Genomic DNA, 6,414 nt, shown 5'->3' on the forward strand with positions numbered 1-6,414 from the left:
TGCCACCACTGTGCACTGCTAAGACTAACACCCACAACAACAAAGATGACATCACAAATGTCATTGATGACATCACTGATGACATCACATGTGCATTTACTTTTCATGAAATGTCTGTACAAGGGATTCTTATTATAATGTTGAGAAAAAAGTGTCAAAGATTATTGGAAAAAATATCAAGAGCTAATTAATGCATTAAGCGATGCATTGATATAAATAGCATTATATTATGAAGTTCTATCCAATATACTAAGGTACTCATGCAGAAACATAGGCATTGTGTGCAACATACATGATGAAGGTATAATAATCATATTGTTGATATGTTGAATAATGAAATGATAACTGTTTTCTTATTGGAGTTTTGTGTACTGTGAAATATGTAATAAGTAGCTAATACAACCCACGTACACTATAATTGCATTATTACAGACAAAACACAAGGACACAATAACACATACAAATATGGGTATATACAGGGAAAGTGAAATAAGCAAAAAATCAGAAGTAGTAGCAGATATAATTCATAACCTAACTGATTATCTTTATGCAAATAAATGATTGCTCTGTTTCAAAGCTGCTATTTACCCTATGTACATGTATTACATGATGTGACTGGATCCTAAGGAAAGTAGTGTGAGTACAATGTATACAAATATGAGTATATACAGGGAAAATACTGTAATAAAAAACAACAGAACTATCAGAAAGTGCTGATAACTCTACTGATTATCTTCATGCACGGAAGAATTGCTATTTTTCAAGCGTGTGTCTTCCCATATGTATATGTTTCATATGATATGACTGGACCCTAAGGGAATTACTGTAAGAACATACTTGAAGGATAAGTCTACAAATATGGTAGGTTTACAATTTTTAGTTCATGACTGTTACTGAAGAAAACCATGTGGCCTACATATGTCAGTAAAGGAAAAAAGAGGGAGACAGAGATGTGATGTCATCAGTGATGTCATCAATGACATTTGTGATGTCATCTTTGTTGTCGTGGGTGTTAGTCTTAGCAGCGCACACTGGTGGCGCGAGTTATGGTTGCTTAGCTTACAATGACTGGCGAATTTCAGGGGTTTCTCGGTTTTACTTGGAACCATAACGTCCCTTTAACAAAGTTTTTTGTTCACTTCACTTTTAGGATCACTTCAAACAAACAACTACATACCATTGTCCCACATGTACCTGTCCCCCCTCACCATATCCCAGTCAATTATCCCCCAACCCTCACCATGAACCAAAACGTTTTGATGAGACTTCCATCCCTTGTTCATCTCATATAAATCCTATTGAAGCCCCTAATTCTCCTGTTTTTGTTTCAGTTTCTGCCTCACCTTCTCTCTCATGAATTTAACATACATGTAAAATAAAGTAAAATTATTATTTTCTGTCCTAATTCATTTATTGTTTTTAAAAAAAAAGCAATTCAGGTGTCCGCGGACAGTGCGGGTGTCCGGAATGTCTGTGAAGAAACGAAAATGGAGGTGTCCTTAGAACACTATCAAGCCGATTCATGGAATGAATGTGCGCCGAAAAAATGGCGCACGCGTGCAAAAACATGCGATTCGCAGTGAAATAGCGAAAATCGCAGTGCAAGTGCGATTATCGCATAGAAAACAGCGCACACCTATTCATGGAAGTCCGTGCACGTGCAAAATGTGGGATGTGCGCTGAAAAAGTTTGCGGCGCACGCTGGCACGCTGGCGCACAGGTCATCGAACGCCGTGCGATAAGGCCACTGCGAATTCACACATAGCGCGGCGCACACAACAAAAGTAGGCGTAACACGGGGCGTTACACGCAGAATGGGGAACAACTCGTGAAAATGTGGGTGTCACAGGGGAAGTACAGGAGGCAAGTGCGCGGAACGCCCACACGCTCGCCTACAACACGTATTCATGGAATGGTATACGGAAAAACAGCATACGGCCAAAGACGCGCACAGGCCCATACATGTCCGCCACACGAAAGCAGGTGGTAGCGTCCCTGCGCAGGAAAAAAATGTGCGCGCGAAGTTCTACACACGAATGGCCTGGGTGCGTGTATTTCAGGGGTGCGTGAGAAGTCCCACACGCGATCGGGCCTGGGGGAGCGTGTGCGTGTATATCAGAGGTGCGCGAGAAGTCCCACACGCGATTGGCCTGGGCGCGTGTATTTCAGAGGTGCGCAAGAAGTTCCACACGCGATTGGCCTGGGCGCGTGTATATCAGAGGTGCGCGAGAAGTTCCACACGCGATTGGGCCTGGGGGAGCGTATGCGTGTATTTCAGAGGTGCGCGAGAAGTTCCCCACGCGATTGGCCTGGGCGCGTGTATTTCAGAGGTGCGTGAGAAGTTCCACACGCGATTGGCCTGGGCGCGTGTATATCAGAGGTGCGCCAGAAGTTCCACACGCGATTGGGCCTGGGGGAGCGTGTGCGTGTATTTCGAGGTGCGCGAGAAGTTCCACACGCGATTGGCCTGGGCGCGTGTATTTCAGAGGTGCGCGAGAAGTTCCACACGCGATTGGCCTGGGCGCGTGTATTTCAGGGGCTCGCGGGTGGTTTTACAGCGATCAAGCCTGGGGGAGCGGGGTACATGTATTTCTGGGGCTCGCGGGTGGTTTCACACGTGATCGGGCCTGGGGGAGCAGGGTACCACTCACCGTCTGCCTTGCGTGTATAAGAACACGTAGCCAACACCCACCCGCTGTGAAGTGATAGCGTGTGAACCCCAATGCCTGCAAAACACACGCACCGCACCCCACGAAAAGCAACGCCCGTGCGCGATACGTCACAGACGGGCATACGCGCTAAGGGCCTTTGGTCCAATGGAATCGCGTATGCGTGCTGACGCGCTTACGCGCTAGGGCCTTTCCTCGAATTACACGCTGACGTTCAGAATTTTCACGTGCCAAATCACTCCGTATCAAGCTGGCCACACGTAAGCACACGGAAGACCATGCTCCTGCCCAAAAGGCCGAATTACAGCCCCCCAGTGCCCCGAGCAGCCTCCCACGAGCCATCTGCTGCTGCCTGCCTGCCTGCTGTCACTGTGTCCTGCCATTTGGTGCCTGCACATCAGCCATCTGCAGGGGTCCAGTTGCTGTGTCCACCCCTGCTGGAACAGAAGACTCCCGACTGGGATACCATCGCTCCACAGCCCAGCCCCAGGACCCAGTTGCCCACCCACGCCTGCCTCGGGGGTCGCCATGTCGGGGCAAACACCATCCGAGACCACTGGCGACCCCCAGCCAGAGGGGCAGAGGGCCACCAGCTTCAGTCAGAAGGAAGTTGGTGTCCTGGTGGAGCTTGTCCTGGGGCATTATGATGCCCTCTTCGGATCACCACGCGCCGACAAGGAAGGACGGGACAGGATATGGGACGACTTTGTGGTTGCCATCAACGCGGAGGGGGTGGCAACCCGCAACATCAAGCAAGTCAAGAAGCGCTGGGAGGACTTCAGGTCCAGGACCCTCATAAAGACCCGGCGCCTCGTGGAGGGGGGCCGGGGCAGCATGAGTACCATCCAGCTGAGGGCCCTGGAACGCGTACGCCCAGCGCTCCATGCCCAGATCCTTGAGAGGCAGACCCGTCTGGAGTTGAGCGGTAAGTGGCCAAGCATTGCTGTGTGAGACAGGGCATGTTGCGGCGTGCTGGTTGTCTGATACTTGCCTGTATGTGTGACATAGGCCATGTACGCGTGTGTGTGTGCAGGGACATCATGGTCATGCATGTGAGACCAGTAATGTGTGAAGCACACGGTTGGTGTATGTGTTTAAATGTAACATGGGGAGGCCTATGCAGAATGGACACATGAGAGCATGCCAGTCTCTGTTCCTGGACATGGGTGTGGGTGAGGGATGGGTGCTGATGCCATGTACATGTATGGTGTCCATGTCTGTGTTTCTGACCTGCGTGTCTGTGACTTGTGAATGCCATGGATGCATGACACATGTCTGTGACAATGTTCAGATTCACTGATGCAGCCTAGTTATCCTTGCATCCACTGTGTCTGGGGTGTACGAGTCCAGATGGATGAAAGTACGTTGAAGTGTGTGCATGTGATAGGCATGACCCATGATGCATGTGAGTCCAAAAACAACATTGTATGCCTCAAGAGTCCCTTGGACATGTTTGCTTATGTCCATAGCATGCGCCATGCCTGTTACTGCATGTGTTTTGCCTGCACTGACCCATGTGTTGTGGAGGGACATGATGGAAGTGATCTTTGACAGTGCCACTCATCTGCTATTGCTTCCTGTCTAGGGGACCATTGTACAGTACCCTGATGCGTGTGTTCTATGTCTCCCTCTACACAGCGCAAAGTGAAGAAGAGGGCGGAGACGGCGCTGTGGAGCTAAGCGGCGGGGATGCCCCCACGGCTGCAGCGGAAGGGGTGGGTGAGCCATCCAGGTTGGTGGTTTCCACAGAGGAGGAGGAGGCCGCTACTGAGCCGCACATGGGGCCTGGTGGGGGCATCCCTGCTGGTGCAAGTGGTGCAGTCCAGGGGCGGGGGCAGGAGGCTGCACAGGTCGCCGTTGAGGTGCCTGTGCATGTCACTGTCCCTGACACTGTGACTGCACCACCATGCACCAGCAGGGATTCCCCATCCCAGGCCCGTCCGCAGGTAGGGGGGATGTCCATGTCATCTGACTCCCCTCCACCTGCGGACGAGGGGACCCCTGGCCGTATGGAGAAGGTCCTGATTGGTGTCGCGTTGCGCACGGCTGTCATTCGTGATGAGGTGCGTGCTTCCTGGGGGGAGCACGCACGTCATCACGAAGAGCACCGTGCCAACGTGGCCCAGTTGGGAGCGGTCATGGTCGGGGGTCTCGTACATGTGTCAGGCACTCTGGCGACCCTCTCCTCCTCTGTGGAGGCTATGCGCCAGTCGTACTCCATGCCGTCTTCTGGCCCAGATGCCACCAGGGCCCCCTGTGGACCTGCCCCGACCAATGCAGCCACCTCGGTGGGGATCCCATCCCTGCCACAGTCAGGAGTCGGAGGTCCAGCAGGGGTGGACACACCAGCAACTGGACCCCAGCAGATGGAGGATGTGACGGCATCATCGGGCAGGGCACGTGCACGACGGCGTTGGTGGTTTCCATCAGCCTGGATGCCGTCGTGCTGGCACAGGCAGTTGCGTCGGAGGCAGCAGCAGGCTCAACGTGGGAGGGATCATGGCTCGGGGCAATCAACATCAGGGGTGCAGGAATCGGCCGGAGGGCAGGAAAACCCTGGAATGGGAGTGGCTTCCGTGTGGGAGCGGTTGTGCCAGCAGATAGGTGCGGAGCGGCAGCGGGCAGAGGAGGAACGGCTCACAATGGTCAGGGCGGAGGACTCCTTGCGGAGGGTGCTGAGGCGGGCTGAGTGCCTCGAGGGTCTTCGCAGGGAGTTGGAGCTGGACACTGCATTATCCCTGCGAGACCTCGGGGCCAGGGAACATGCCCGCCTCCAAGCCATTGAACAGGAGTTCGATGATGCCCTGGCCCATGCCAACAACCAGTGAGCCGTCGGACTAGCCCGCTGCCCTTGTAAATAGTTATGTAGTTAGTGTTAGGTTTCCTTTGGTTTTTATTTATTTTGGACCTTTTGGACTATGGACAACATTTTTGTAAATACTTTTTATATTAGGTAGGATTTTTATATTGGTTTCATTTCTTCAGTTGGGATCATGGACCCTGGATTGTTTAGCTGTATATAGTTGACTATTGGATTTTAGTGTTTTTTTTTTGATTTACCCATGGAGCAATGGTTTTCGGTTTTGTTTTTACCTTGGATTTACTTTCTTGAACTGTGACTTTGGACACCTTTCCTTTGGATTATGATTTGTGGTTTTTCATTATTTTACGGACATGCTGCTTTTGGTTTTTTATTCCCATTGTCATTTGTTTATTTTTAATTCCATTTATGCTGTTTTTAATACATTTTTTTCATCAGACTTCAATGTGTAGTATCATCTCATTGGTATCATGCATATCATGATATGGGTTTTGAGATTCACTGACACTCATTGGGTGTATGTGAGGGACATGTGTTCATTTCCAAACTTGCAAATGGGGTTCTATCATGTCATTGCCATTTCTAAGTGGGTGGATGCAATACTCGGGTGGGTGTTTGGCATTTGGAGGCTGACCATAAGGGCCAGGGATTTAGATTGTGATGACATGTTGACTGGGGGACATGTGTGGGGGCCTGCTGGCAGGTGCCCCGCAATGCTGGAGGGTGGGGGTGCAGGGGGACATGAGTGGGACATGAGTGGGGGCCTGCTGGCAGGTGCCCCGCAATGCTGGGGGGTGGGGGTGCAGGGTGACATGAGTGGGACATGAGTGGGGGCCTGCTGGCAGGTGCCCCGCAATGCTGGGGGGTGGGGGTGCAGGGGGACATGGAGGGTGGGGGTGCAGGGGGACATGAGTGGGACATGAG

This window comes from Ambystoma mexicanum, chromosome 6q (assembly GCF_040938575.1).
Source record: "Ambystoma mexicanum isolate Mex_15411 chromosome 6q, UKY_AmexF1_1, whole genome shotgun sequence".
NCBI lineage: Eukaryota > Metazoa > Chordata > Amphibia > Caudata > Ambystomatidae > Ambystoma > Ambystoma mexicanum.